At 36.1% G+C, this 16,024-nt stretch overlaps 1 protein-coding gene across 2 annotated transcripts in view; it reads right to left on the bottom strand.

Moving 5' to 3' along the window:
* prkd2 (protein kinase D2) overlaps positions 1–16,024 on the bottom strand; it is a 33,557-nt gene that overhangs the window by 12,034 nt on the left and 5,499 nt on the right. The window lies entirely within an intron of this gene.

Here is a 16,024-nt window from a genome sequence, read left to right as displayed (position 1 = left end):
TTTCATGATACAGCTGAAGAAGTTTCATGATACAGCTGAGGAGGTTTCATGATACAGCTGAGGAAGTTTCATGATACAGCTCAGGAGGTTTCATGATACAGCTGAGGAAGTTTCATGATACAGCTCAGGAGGTTTCATGATACAGCTGAGGAAGTTTCATGATACAGCTGAAGAAGTTTCATGATACAGCTGAGGAAGTTTCATGATACAGCTGATGAGGTTTCATGATACAGGCTGAGGAGGTTTCATGATACAGCTGGGGAGATTTATTGATACAATTGATAGGTTTCATGATACAACTGATTTTGTTTCATGATACAGCTAAAGAGGTTTCATGATACAATTAACGAACAAATATGTTTTAGGCTTCTTTTTATTTACATCCAAGAATATTTTAATTCTTAGTACTACCAAAACCATATTGTTTTAAGACTTTACTCATCTTAAAGTAATACAAATCTTCTTTTTTTTTTAATATTTCAAAACTTGTCCATCATATTTACATTTTGAGTCCATTGTTATTTATTTTCAAACAAAATGTATGTGGAATTAAACAATTAAATCATAATTTTAGCTTCTTTTCGCTTTACGGTACCAGTGTATACTGTATGTTGCTGCTGTGGGAAGTCAAGAGACTAACAAGTTATCAGGTTAAAACTGTTTTTGTTATTTAAAACTAATAAGTTTATGTTTTTAGTGTGTTAAAACTTTTAATTAGATGTGTCGCACAAGTGGCAAAAAACAAAAAAGCACAGTCTTTGGCTTTTAAAATACGTTATATTTAGTAAATGCACTTGAAATACTACTTAATGACCTTTTAAAACTTTTACCACCATTATTGATCCACCAGTTGATACAAAAAAATGAATGCAGTTACACTTGTGGTCACAAGAGGGCGACGCTGCTGCGTGTCACCTCCTCGAGTTTTTATCAAAGTCATTATCTTTGGTGAAATTTGAAACAGTTTGCAGAACAAGACTGATGTGTCAGTCAGAGATCAGCGGAGTCATTCATCTTGGGCGTGTTGAATAGTTAATTGTGGTTCAGTCCAGCGGTCACGGCACACAAGACACCACAGAGGCTCATGTAAATGAAGAAAGCAGGTTTGATGAGCAGGTGTTGGATTCTCTTCTTTGTCGAAACTCTCTCATGCTGCCAAAGTAACTCAGAAAGTATTCATTCGTGAGCGGTTCAGGTGTAGATTAGACACTTACACAAGTAACCCCGGGGTCATGTTTGAGTTCAAAATATCTGGATAAGAGTAGATTTTACCAAGTGTTTGGTTATTTATTCATTGTTGTAACCAGTTCACTTAAAAAAGATAACATACGTTTTAAACCAAATTGTGCTTCTTTAAAAACAAATGTAGGGGCTGAAAAAATATGCTTTTAGACCCACTTTACACACAAAACAAAAAAAAAACGCTCATTAAAACCGGTGTTACCTTGTAAACAAAGCGTGAATTTTTAAAGGGATTGTTCACCCAAAATTCAATTGTCACTCATTTTCAGCTCACCCTCATGTCGACTGATTTTCGGGGTAACCTGTGTCTTATGGAGTTACAGGAAGAAATGTACGATGATATGAATGTTGCGAAAAGTGCACACTTTTCTTCTCCGCGTCCAAAAATGACAAACTCAAAACCATCCAAAAACCTCCATTATTGCTCGTCTGTTTCGTCCATCTAGTCATTATTTTTTCCGAGTTCCCTTATTAAAAATAATCCAATAAAAGTCAAAACAGAAGTCACTTGTGGTTTAGCATTAGCATTTAGCATGAAGTATTTTGATGTTTTTTAGTGCGTCTTTTTGGACGAGAAGTTTATTTTTATAGTGTGTAAAACATCTTTTGATGAAAAAAAACAACTATAATTTGGATCAAAAATGTTTGTATTTTTTCCGAGTTCCCTTATTAAAAAAGTCAAAACAGAAGTCACTTGTGGTTTAGCATTTAGCATGAAGTATTTTGATGTTTTTTAGTGCGTCTTTTTGGACAAGAAGTTTATTGTTATAGTGTGTATAACATCTTTTGATTAGAAATAATGTAATTTGGATCAAAAAAAGTTTTGTATTTTTTTTGAGTTCCTTTATAAGAATAATCCAATAAAAGTCAAAACAGAAGTCACTTGTGGTTTAGCATTAGCATTTAGCAGGAAGTATTTCGATGTTTTTTTTTTTTATAGTGTGTAAAACATCTTTTGATAAAAAAAAACAACAACTCAAAAATCAAAAACGTTTGTATTTTTTGGCGCTCCTATATGAGAATAATCCAATAAAAGTCAAAAGTCACTTGTGATTTAGCATTAGCATTTAGCATTCTCATGTTTTAGTGATCCTCCTTCACTATCAAACATGCTTTAAATTACCATTTCTGTTTTTACTTTTTATTTCTGTATGAAATTACCCAGAAAAAAAAAAAAGTTAAAAATATAGCCTCGTTTTAATTTCATTTTGATTACAAGTTACAGACGAGCAGTGTGGAGGTATTCGGATGGTTTTGAGTGTCTTTCTTGGACGAAGGAAAGTGATTTTTTTTCCCAAACGATCACTTTAATGAGATCAAAACGTTGACCATCTTAAAACTATCGTCACAACAGTAAAAGGGCCTCAGAATTTCATCACATTTACAAAGTATTTGTTTAAAAAGAACCCAGTGGATTCACTTTAAATCCTCAGATAAAAAAAACAACCTTCTCCTCCATCTCGACTCCTCCTCGACCATCTATAACGTTCGCAGCGCAAACCACATGTTGCCACGTCGAGTCGTCCGCGGCAGAAGAAAAAAAAACTCAATTCCCATAATAAGAACCACAATCCTCCAAAGAAAAAAGACGTTTCTTTTCCCCCTTCGGTGTCAGACGTCTGAAGACGAATCAAGGGCGGCAGCGAAGCCACACGAGCCTGAATGTAAACAGTGAGACACCACTTGTTGTTTGGCTTTCAGATGATATAATCCAGGCCAATGTTTGTCCTCACACTGTACACTTGGATGTAGTGATTAGTGGTGTGTGTGTGTGTGTGTGTGTGTGTGTGTGTGTGTGTGTGTGTGTGTGTGTGTGTGTGTGTGTGTGTGTGTGTGTGTGTGTGTGTGTGTGTGTGTGTGTGAGTGTGTGTGTGAGTGTGAGTGTGTGTGGACAAAGAGGCTGCTGTACCATCACATGTACCGTGTTCAGCCTGCAGTCGTATCAGCAGAGCCAGGATCTGAGTTACCACAGATCATGTTGACTCTGCTATTCTTGCAGCTCCTCGGGCCGATGAAGCCTTTATAGTGAGATGAATTATGAACCACCTCTTGAATGTTCCTCTCACGTTTCTAATTAGATGCTCTCGCATCTATTTTTTTTTTTCCATCGCGGTCACTCCTTTCTTTCTTTCTTTTCATATTTCTCCCAAAAATCACTTTATAGGTCAAAAGGTGAAAAGATCTCGGAGCTCCACAATAAGTCTCACAAAGTATCTTTTGACTGATGGACTCACGTAGCAAGACGACAAACAAACTCTGTAAAATAATCATTTAAATCTAGTTTTCTAAAGTAGTTATATAAACAACTAAATAAAGAAGAAAAAAAATGTAAAAAAAATACTTAATTGAATGATTATCAGCAACAAAACATCCCATAATACACGCGGGCATAGTTACAAAAAAACAACAACAGATGATTAAGGAAAAAAAAGAAACAAATAACTTAAATAAATACATAAGAGGGTCTTGGGTATGAAATCAATTTCTGTTTCGATTACTTCATAGTTCTTTTAACTATTGTGTTATCTCTGGGTCAACGTGACCCAAAGGCCTTGAAACAAATGTGTTTGTGGTATCCCTTGTGTTGTCTCTGGGTCAAGGGGACCCGAAGGCCTGTAAAAAAATGTTGTTGAGGTATCCCTTGTGTTGTCTCTGGGCCAAGGGGACCTGAAGGCCCGCAAACAAATACGTTTGTGGTATCCCTTGTGTTGTCTCTGGGTCAAAGGGACCCGAAGGCCTGTAAAAAAATGTTGTTGAGGTATCCCTTGTGTTGTCTCTGGGCCAAGGGGACCTGAAGGCCCGCAAACAAATACGTTTGTGGTATCCCTTGTGTTGTCTCTGGGTCAAGGTGACCCAAAGGCCTGTAAACAAACGTCTTTATGTTATCCCTTGTGCTGTCTCTGGGTCAAGGTGACCCAAAAGGCCTGTAAACAAATGTGTTTGTGGTATCTCTTGTGTTGTCTCTGGGTCAAGGTGAACGACCTCCCTGGCTTCCATAGACACATATGCAGTGGTGGAGGTCGTTCACGTTAACCCAGAGACAACACAAGGGATACAACAAGTACATTTATTTTCAGACCTTTTGGTCACCTTGACCCTGAGCTAACACAAGGGTTAATTTCATTTTTCCCCCCCCTTCGCTACATTTAATTCTCTTCATTGGCGTAAAACAATATTTTCCTCAAATAATTAAGTAAAACAAAAAAGTCTGATGTCCAGGAACTCGTTTGAAAGGAGATACTTTTTGGAGGGTTGGAGCTCATAACATTTTTATATTTTTCAAAACTAGTTTGAATAGTTTTTTCCAATTCCTGTAGTTGTTTCTTCCTTTCGCCTTTTTTCGTCTTCCCGTCGTACTTTTCAGCTCATTAGTCTGGTTCTTTCAAGGCATCTGCCTCAAAGTGTTCATTATACAAGTGTAGTATCTCAGGCTGTATTTCAGGTTGTAGCTCAGTTGTGTGGTTTGTCTGTAGAAGTGAAAGTAAGAAGTTGTTGTGCGTCTCGTGAAGATGTTTAGTATTTATGTCGTCTACTTTCTGCATGCTGATGTGTGAGCTGTGGTTGAATTACAAACTTCACCAACGTAATATTTTCCTTCAATGAGGAGGAACGACAAACTAAAAAATACTTTTGATATTTGAGACTCTTGTGTGTTTACTGTATATTGTTAGAGTTGTGCGTCGACAGGAAGACGCAAACAAAAGTGTGAACATGTGAAATACGAGCCGACAATCTTGGTCCTTCCGTCAGAAGCTCATGTTTTGAACAAGCTTTTGTTTCCTTCCCCGCTGGTTTCCTTCGCCCTCGGGTCACATGATGCAGGTCACATGTCGGCGATCTCTTCTGACTTCATCGCCGTGACTTCACCGCCGCTTCCTCCTTCCGACCCCTTCGAAAATCAGCCGCTGTTTAAGTGTTTCGATGAAGCGTTTCTTAGTTTCTGAGCAAGAGTTCTGCTCGCGGATCATCTCGACCCGAGGGAAGAACACAACGGGTTGTCACGGCGACGCTAACTTCTGCTTTTCATCTCATCATCACTTCCCTTCCTCCTGCTCTGCGACGACAATAACTGACCACAAACAATACAAGTCGACACGAGCAACACTGTCACAACAACACAACTCGAGTGAAACTTGCATCTGCACTTTGTATAAAATAACCTTTTCAAACACATGTCAACACATTTATTTTACTCTGTTAACTCTATAATACATGTACGAAGATAACTTTAGTATCACTAGTATCGTAAGTTTTATATGGGTTTATGGTTTTGTTAAATACCTGAGTATAGTGTTAACATTATGATACAAATTAGAAAATAATTGTATAGAAATAAATCAAGTATTTTGGTGTTTTTACAGTATTATTTTTGTTAAACACCTTATTGTAGTGTTTATATTAAGTCATTCAGATACAACTTGGAAAATAATTGTAGAAATAAATCAATTATTTGGGTGTTTTTACAGTATTATTTTGTTAAATACCTGATTGTATTGTTAATATTTAATTTTTCAGATATACATTGGTCAATAAATGAAGAAATAAATAAATTATGTGGTTGTTTTTATCGTATTATTTCTGTTAAATACCTGTTTTTAGTGTTTATATTTATTTTTTCAGATACAAATTGGAAAATAAATGTAGAAATAAATCAAAATTTTGCGTGTTTTCACAGTATTATTTCGGTTAAATACCTGATTGTATTGTTTTTATTTAGTATTTATGATACAAATTAGAAAATACATGAAAAAATAATAATAATTTGGGTGTTTTCACTATATTATTTTTGTTAAACACCTGATTGTAGTGTTAATATATTTAGTTTTTCAGATACAAATTGGTAAATAAATGTAGATATAAATTAATTATTTGGGTGATTTTACAGTATTATTTTTGTAAAATACTTGATTTTGGTGGATATATTTAGTTTTTATGATACAAATTGGAAAATAAATGTAGAAATGAAACAATTATTTGGTTGTTTTCACTGTATTATTTTTGTTCAATACATGATTGTAGTGTTTATTTAATCAAATTTTAAAATAAATGTAGGAAAAAATAAATGATTTAAGTGTTTTCACATTATTATTAATATTCACATATGTTTTTCATATGAGTATTTTAAGGGTCATTTCTTTCCAATTATTTTTTCTCAGTAATCATTTTTTTTAAATCAATTTAAAATCCCACAAGTTCCTTCCCCACATCTTCTTCATAATTGAATGCTGAATTCCAGAGGGTATGATCAATAATATCATCAATTTTGCAACAGCGAAAACATTTGGAGGTAATTATTGAATTGTATATATTTTATATTAAGTAAGTAAGTAAGTATTTTTATGATTTATTTGGAACGGAAGATAACAAGTAAGTTGTCCATTTGGAATTATTTTATATTTTGTCATTTATTTGACTTTAAATGTCAACATCTTTCACATTAAACTTACTCAACTGACCCTGGAGAGATCTGCATAAAGGAAACATTTGAATCTACATTTTAAACTCTAATCAGATCGTGTTGTTTTATAAACAAAGAGAAAAGGGCTTGAGGAGCAAAGGTTAGATTCATGCTCACACTTCAGCAGAAACTCAACAATTCTGTATAATCTCTGCCACAAAGAGAAGTTGTGTTCAAATATTGCGACTAACAGAGTTGTGTAAACAGCAGGCACGCTCCATCCTTACATGGATGTGTGTCAGCTCGCTCGCACAACAGGAACAAGACCCGGGTTTGTTTTATTGTCCGCAGGAAACTCACTGCATCCCTTCAAAGAAGTGACATTGTTTAAACATTTTTTTTATTTTTTTTTTAACCGAGCGACAAAAACAGACACACACCTGCTGCAAAGCATGCGAGTCCACGTGTATGAATCACGCTTTAATGAATTAATTGTTGGACCAAACCTGAGTTGTTCAGGAAGGTGGGACAGTTACCCTGATAGCCAATGTGTTTAAAGAGCCGTTGCCGCGGCGACATGAATGTAAAGACGTCAACGATCTGCCCTCATTAGCGGCCGACAACAACTTGCAGCGACTGAGGAATTTTCCCTTTTGTGTCATCGGCGTAAGTGATGGAACAAAACGGCCCCGGATTCTATTTTTATCACCCCGGTGAGGTCACATGCTGAGGACAACTTGGACAACAGAAGGGAGTCTCTGAACCGAGAAGAGTGGGATCGAAGACTTGATGAATCCGCTTGATTGACGGCTCTATTCACGGCCGTGAGTCACGGCGGTGACGTCGGAGCTCGGCCGGGGCTCGGCCCGACACAAAGACCGAAATGAGAGCCAACAGACTTGGCACGTTTGCGATGACGCGCTTGTGACATCACAAAGTATGAATTACGACATCAAGGAGGCACTTCTCTGACGGGTTCTCGAGAAGTATTTTTAAAGTCTGGGACTGGTTTATCTTCCTGGTTTCTATTCTAGGAGCCTCTTTGAGTGACAACATGTGGACGTAAATAGATATTTTATTGTATTTATAGAATATATTGTACTGTACTTTTAAAAGGGTCGTGCATTGGCAAGAATCTATGTATCACGATTACGAGGTATTGCGATGTATAGTCGAGTACTTGACTCTGGTGTTGCAGAATTTACAGACCAATTGACTCTTGATGAAGTCGTAACTGCTTTCATTTGTTTTCTAACAAAAATATGTCCAAACATCAGCTTTAAAAGCTGCTGGAGTCCACTGTATCCTCTCGTCCTCAGTCATCGCCCAGGATCTTCCAGGGCTTTAGTGTGGGGGGGGCATAATGACTGCCGTCATCTAGTGGCTAGAAGTTGCAACGCAACAACGTGAATATTTGCATGTTTATTGCAAATTAAAAATATATAATTGTTTTATTTTGCACAAAATTAATTTAACTATTAAGAGTAAAATAACAGATAGATTCTGATTTACAAAATATCGCTAATTATTTATTGCCAAATTTATATTTTCTATCATCCCCAATGTGTAATTGAACATGTATTTCTGATTTTTATTTTTCTATTTCTGTTTGTATTTCAACTTTCTGCTGTGATGACTCATATTTCCGCTACTGTAGGAAACATAAAATAACTATCTTATCTTATCTAAGAAGGAAGAAAATGTTAGATGTTGCAATAGATAATCATTTGTGTATATTTGTAGTAAAATAAAAATACTTCATACAATACTTCAGATGTTTTACAAACAGAAGTGAGGTTAAATACTGTGTGTTTTACCTTTATTAAGCAACAAAAGTTTGTTCAATTTAATTGTTAATGAATGGTTGTATCAAATACTTAATAATCATTCTACAAGCCCCATAATGCAATGCAAGGCACTGAAGCCCGGACATTCAATTTCCCTAAAATCAAAGAGAAATGTAAAAAAAATATAATGACAAGGTATACAACAGAAAAATCTACAAATAAGTTTTTTTTTTAAGAACATTTTTTAATATAATTATTATTTTATTGAAAATGAGTGAGATTTTTAGAATATTTTTATTTATTTATAAATGACTCAAATGTTTGTTTTAATGTGTATATAAGTAGGTCCATATCAAATAATTTAAACTTTAAAAACCTTTTTAAAAAACAAAAAAAAAACGAATCCCTTTAATAAGTTTAGTTCAGCTCTAAACTCGTCACTCATCATAAAGTACTTAATTAAAGTTATTGATACGTGATAGTTTAGCTGCAGGTGAGAATAGTTGTGCATTAACTCGCTAACTTAACCGCAAACACTATTCTCTTCAGGACAAAGACAGAATAAAAATAAACAACATTTTCTGTTTGTCCCGAGTGTGTCATCACAACATGAGTGGGGGGGGATCAGCCGAACATTCCTCACATACAACCTTGTACATTCTTGAGATGACTGAGTAAAACCTGCAGAGTGAGACGTAAACTGACGCTGCAAAACAAAAAAAAAAAAGAAGCTAATTTCAGGTGTTCGATGCAAATTTTGATCACTGAATTTTCAGGTTCTGCTCTGCGGGCGAGCCTCAGGTCTTAAAGTGCGAGTCTACGTCTGGTCGTGAGTCTCAGGATTTAATTTGGAGGCGCAGCACGTAGACAAAGACTTTCTTTTAGCTTCCAGCAACAAGAAGGACAAGAAAGGTAACACGAGATGGAGAGAGGAGGTCTGGGAAAAAGGAGACATGCACACCTTCTGAATTAACCTTTTGTTGGCTCCCGTCTCGTCGGGTATACCCATGATCCTTTGCCTCCGCGAGATAATAGATTCAGATTAAAACATTCTAAATAAAGAGTGGAAATATATTTGATGATGATACAAAACGGTGCTCAAATTGTCAAACTGCTGTCCTGTATTTTCACAAATAAGGTCGCTAACATGACTGGGCAGCGTGAAGGCCATAGCGCACTGCAACAGTATTGAACAGAGTTGGTTTTGTACAATATATCCTTATTTAAAACTTAAATTTATTCTTGATACATGGAGACTTTGTTTGGTTAAACTGTCATAATATCTTAAAAGCAAATAAACTAATGTTTAAATGAATAATCTTAGGCTATAATGATCATATTATTGTATATTTACTAAACGTTGAATGGGATCAATAAAGTTTTACCTTAGTCAGTGCTTAGTACATTTACAATACTTTTTTTTGGTATTTATTTTCAGAAAATACTAGTCGGAAGATTAACAAATGGACACACTTTGTTTCAGGTGTGCGTCTTGAAAATAATCTGGCAATCCAATATGTATCATGATACAGAAGCAACGATATGATATATTGGGATGTATTACAATACTCTAGAAACAAGTATATATTTGTAGTATTGCCGAGTACTTGACTCTGGTGTTTCAGAATTTACAGACCACATGACTCTTGACGAAGTCGTAACTGCTTTCATTTGTTTTGAAACCAAAATATTGTCCAAACATCAGCTTTAAAAACTGCTGGAGTCGACTGTATCCTCTCGTCCTCAGTCATCGCCCAGATTTTTATTTTTCCTTTAGCTGCGGAGAATGTAATGACTGCTGCCATCAAAAACAATTATCTTATTTTAAACACACTTTATTTAACTGTAAACTAAGAACTATGGTAAAAAATAAAATTAAAGAATGATACAGTACTAGTATTAAAATAAATATTGCAATATATCACTGTATCGATCATTTCTAACACCCCTACTTTGGTAGTGTGTAAATGTCCACATAATGTATGTATAGATGTGTGTGTGTGTCAGTAGTCATCAAGAATTGTGTGCTACAGTTCAAGGATGTCCTTTGTCTAGTGCCCTATTTAGCTGGGACTTCATTTCATAGACAATAAGAGGCTCAAGGTAAAAGAATGGACATCTGTAAGTAGAATTACATGTTCAGACGTGTGTTTGAAGATCATCAGTCAGTCCAACTCTAAACTAAAGTCAACACAGTTTTCTGAGGGTTTGTATTTTAAAAAAGCAAGATTTATGATTGACAGATCTTTTATATCAGGGATCTTAAACTTGTGGATTTTTATCAGGTTTTACTATGAATTTGGGACATTTTTGTCTAATTTTACGCGTATTTTCCATTTAAAACAAGCCTTAATAATCAATGTGATGATTTTTATTTGGCCTGCACTCATAAAAACGTTGCCAATGAATGACAAAATGAAACTATTCACATCAACAAAGTATCCAGCACGACTCAACACTTTTGAGTAGCACCACAACAAGAGTGTGCGTTTGTCACGTGTGTCACGTGTGTGTTCAGAGCTTCACTCCCTCTTAAAAAACGGTTAAATCACTGTGATGTCATGCATGTGTTCTTCTTATACAAAGACCATCCTTTGTACTGTAAAAGATCTGCTCAAGAAGTGACATCAGAAAAAAGTCCCGATTATGTTGTAACATTAGACCCGGGGGGTGGGGGGGGGGGTCACGAAAGCACACAAATAAACGACACAAGTTGCAAGTTAAATATAGTAAAGTGTAATTTTATCTTTAAGCTGAACTTGTTTGTACAAATACATCAATCAATAGCCTTGTTTTTTTTATAGAGGTAACAAAATTAGCATGGATTTCAAATTGAATTTTCAGTTTCACTAAATATTTGTCAATTTTCTCTTGTATAAATTTACATGAGGTTCATGGTGTCGTGATAAAAATCACGTACAAAAAGGGACGTGCTGTGTTTAAAAACATAATTTTTCAAGACTCAAATATTGAAGTCATGTGTTTATCCACCGAGGTCAATCCGAGTCGCCGTCCAATGCAAACACACGACCAGAAGTACTTCCAGTACGTCTGGGTCACAAAACTAGCTTCTGCGGGCGCTTCCAGTGTAAACAGCTTTTCCATCCGGTGCCTTCGCTCGGACACTTTTCCTGTGGCGACAAAGATCCTCTGTGAGATCAGACTCACGGTCGCCTTCCAGTGCTTTTTTCCCAAATTATCCTGAGATGCCTCGTAAATACGGGAAAAAGGGATGACTCGCCCCGACTCTTGAATTAGCCTTCAAGACAAAGATGGAGCTGAATGAATGAATGTGGCCATTATTTGTCGTCGAGTCCTCTTTATCCGATCTCTGATCTCTGGTATTTCGAACTCCTCGAAACATTACGTGGAACTGAAACAACAGCCCCCAGAACCGCACGATTCTAAGCCGCGATATGCGGCAATAAATTGGATTACGTTGGAAATCGTAGGATTAGAATCATAAGATCTCAGAAGAAAAAAAAGAACGTATTGAAGACAAATGAGGTCAAGATAAAAATAAAGGAAAGAATTCGAACACAAACAACAAGAAATCAACAAGTGGTTTTGTACTTTACATAACTTGGCTTGGAGGGAAAAAAAAGCTGAACTGAATCGGTGTTGGGTCAGGAGAGGGAAAGGATTGAGACACAGATGTCGACCTCAAAGGGAAAACTGGCAAATTAAGCCCAGAAAGTCACCAAAAATATAAATATTGTGACTCAGTCCAGCTGCGTCCATCAACCACGTCTGAATTCTCCTCTTTGCCTCTTTTAAGTTTTCTCTAAACGCTGAAAGATGACGACAAAGAAAATATTTCAATTTCACTCACACTGGTATTAGTAAAACCTCACAATATTTTGATATATTGTGATAGTCTACGTAAATAACGAAGAAAAATCCCGAAATAGTCCTTCAAATTGAAAATGCCAACTAAGTCGAACTATTTGAGTGAAATAACTTTTTCCATTAAAGGTTTTAATTGAACGTTACGACCATGATCGTTAAAAAAAAAGTCATGACTGTTACATTTAACTAGAGAACATATGAAGAAAATACATATATTTTTTTAATGTTACGTATCGCCTTTTTCTTTAAAAGATTAAATACAAATAGTGTATCAGAAAAGTATTCAGTAAGACATAATCATTCATAAGAATATTATATACAAGCAATTATAATAATAATAAATTACAATTTGTTCTGTTTACAGCCACTTGAGCCATGAATGGATCAGGAACTGGTTGAACCTGCCCAGTCTGGTCACCATCAACCCTTCATCTTACTAATCCGTCACTGAGGGGGCTCTCACTGTTGGTGAGTTTCAGTCCTGCCCCCCATATGACTTTCCTGTTAAGCATCTTTAAGGCCGATTATCTTGTTTTATTTTTCTTATTTTTCTTAGTTTCATGGTCATCATTTCCTGCTGAATTATATTATCTAGCGTTTCTTTAGAAAAACTCTGTGGTACGATACTTTTGTGGAAAAACAACATAACATCATCTGCATACAAGCGTAGCTGAAGGACAAAAATGGACGGTAAAGACACTTAAAAGATAATAAAAATTGATTTTGGTCACAAACTCAACCTCCTACGACCTTATTAGAATGGATTTTAGGTGAGGAGGTTGTTGGCCTCAATACTTGTTGTTACTTTACAGACAGGTACAGACTTGTAGAGGAGTCAGGGCGTCGATACATTTCGGGTCGGGTTGATAAGGTAAACAGCGAAAGGGCTTTTCGGCATGAAGTTTGATTTGAATAAACAAATGTCCCCGTATCGACGCATCCAGGAAACCAGTCATGCAAAAGTCGCTCCGCTAGCTTACAAATGAGGGCCGATGCTAAAACTGCCACATGATTATTGTGGAAACAACATTTCTGTCACGGCTGCATTTAGTGTTGGTGGGTTCTATTATTGTCGTGTTCCATGGTTGACCCGACAAATCGAGGTGCAATTCAGCGAGTGACTGACCAAAAACAGAGTTTACAAAAAGACAATTTGCAAGTAGAAGCAAAAAAGATGATTATTAATTAATAAAACATATATAGAAAAATAATGAATATATTGTTTGTTTGTAATTTCACATCACAATTATTTGTTCTTAAGTAGATCTAACTAGAGGCAAAAAAGCAAAAGTATAGGATAATGGACACATAAAGAAAATGTGTATATATATATATATTCCTTTTTTTTTAGCAAAGTAGCCTCTACTGTAAGTGCTGTGCAAGCAGGCTCACTGTCTTCAACAATATTTCAAATCTTTAAAAGGATATTTTATTATTTAAAATTATAGCTAACATTCATTAATTGTAAAATACAAAAGATTGTTGTTGTAAAGTAAAGGCTTTACAGAATTCTGCTCTCACCGAGTGCTTTTCCAGACTTGATACACAACATTTTTAAACAATAATTTGACTTACATGAGATTGAAGACAATGGAGGTATGAAAATATAAACTAAATGATTTATTTATGAAGAAAAAAATCTAAATCATTATTAAGAAGCTGCTGACAAATGTTTCAAGCGTTAAGCTGTGTTTTTTTAAACAAACCATTGTTGTGATGTTGAGTAATTGCTAATTAGCGCTAATGCTAAACACAATCCACGCAGCATTAGCTTAGCCGCCGTTCAACAATACAACTTTGTTTGTGACACAAAAAGGGTTTGGGCGGATTGTGTGTACGTGAGTGAGGTAAACAGGAGGATGTGTGTGTGTGTGTGTGTGTGTGTGTCGAGTGTGTGTGTTTCTGTGTGATCCCATTCTCAGGGCCAACCTGCTTCTCCAGGGAGCGAGATAGAAAACAAAAAAAAAAAACAGTCCTTCCACAGCGGAGGTGGAAACAATGGAGAGGACATGAGCCGCAGTGATGTCGGTGTGTTTGTGGGGTTTTATATATTTAACAACTCAAGTGTCTGGGGAGGACGATTATAAACGTTCATGAGGAATAAATCCAACAAGTATCCAAAATGTCACAATCGGGTAGTTTTGGAGCCTTGACTGTGGCGTCACAAAAAAAATCTTCATCTTGTTAGCAACAAGTTTACTTTATTGACTGTGAACGAATGTGTCGTCGCTCTGTGCACATCAGTCGTTGCCATGTTTTTTGGGTTTTGTTTTACGCTCCTCCGCTTGAAAAACAAAGCAACAAACTCACATGTTGTCACTTGTGCCGCCGACTCACTCGCACACGTCTGGACACACCCATTGACGTCGTTTGTAAACGTGTCTGCATGTCAACCGTGACGGACCGACGTCGATGATGATGATGATGAGGATGATGATGATGCGCCTCTTTGTGAGACTTGACTCGACCCGTTTCTCAGTTGCTACCCCACAATAACACGAGGCCGACTCAACAAACTCTTTGATGGCGTCGACATCTTTTTCAATTCTCGACACGATAATACGGTGAAACTGTTATTTGGTCATTTATTTGTATAACTGTGGCCGTAGAGACGTCAGGAATTCACATTATAAATCAAAGTGCCTTTTTTTCTTGTGGTTTATTGTTGACTTCTATAATCTTCAGTTGCTAGAAAACAAACTTAGATCGCTGTCATCCACGATATAATCTCACATGAGCTTGGAACTCTTCTTGAATTTAACATTTTAAACTCCGTTAAACCACTTGGACGGCCAGATTTGGATCAGTTTGATGCATGACGATAAGTTTTTATCAAAAACTAAATAAAACAGCTGCTCGTGGTGTGTGTGTTGGACCAGGCGTTAGTCAGAGAAGTTCTATAAAAGAAACTCTTACCGAAAACTTGTTGCTTATCATAAAAGTTAAGAAAGTAGAAGTTGGGAAACACTCTTGATCTGAGCCAGGTCTGATCTGTTGACTGGAAAGTCCAGCTTTAATCTTTAAATTCAAGATAACAACTACAGTTGTTATAGAAGTGTGATTAATATTGATGATGCATATCATGATACTTTGACCTAATTCTAATACACTCCCCTCATTTCATTTCATAGTTTGAACTAAAGGCACATTTTAAAGATTTGGGCAATTTCCGCTTTAAACATAAAAGAAGGTTTAAATGTTGTTTACTGGTCTAGCGATATTTTTAATGCTACTAACATTTAGTTTTGCAAAACTGTATTTCAGTTAATGTATGATTTAGATTTGAAACTCGCCTAAAAACAGGTTTGTGTCATCTTAAGAAAATATTGGAAAAATGAATTCATATGTGGAGGAACAAAAGGAAGTGCCTTGTGTTTAATGTGCGGTGGTCACTCGCTGTATCGCAGTTCCCGATCTGTGTTTTTTAATATTTAAATACATCGTGTCAAACCTCAGTCAACAACATCACAGCACCTTGTTTTGGTTCACTCTGTTGAAAACACAACCACAGAACTTTAGTGAGAGGCATTAATAATCCACCATACTTGGTTGGAAATTCTTAATCTATGTTGCTATGTCAACAAACGAGCGACTGCTTTGATTGGTTTGCTGGGCGGCAAAGCATCATGGGAGATGTTCAGGTTACGAAGAAGGTTCTTGAGAGGGATGAAACCTCGTATGCGATTTAAGTTTGCAAGTTCAAATAAATTCTCTTAATTCAAAGATATGGAGAAATAGAATAATTAGT

This window comes from Callionymus lyra, chromosome 7 (genome assembly GCF_982586985.1).
Source record: "Callionymus lyra chromosome 7, fCalLyr1.hap1.1, whole genome shotgun sequence".
Lineage (NCBI taxonomy): Eukaryota > Metazoa > Chordata > Actinopteri > Syngnathiformes > Callionymidae > Callionymus > Callionymus lyra.
This window is presented reverse-complemented; position numbering and strand designations above follow the sequence as displayed.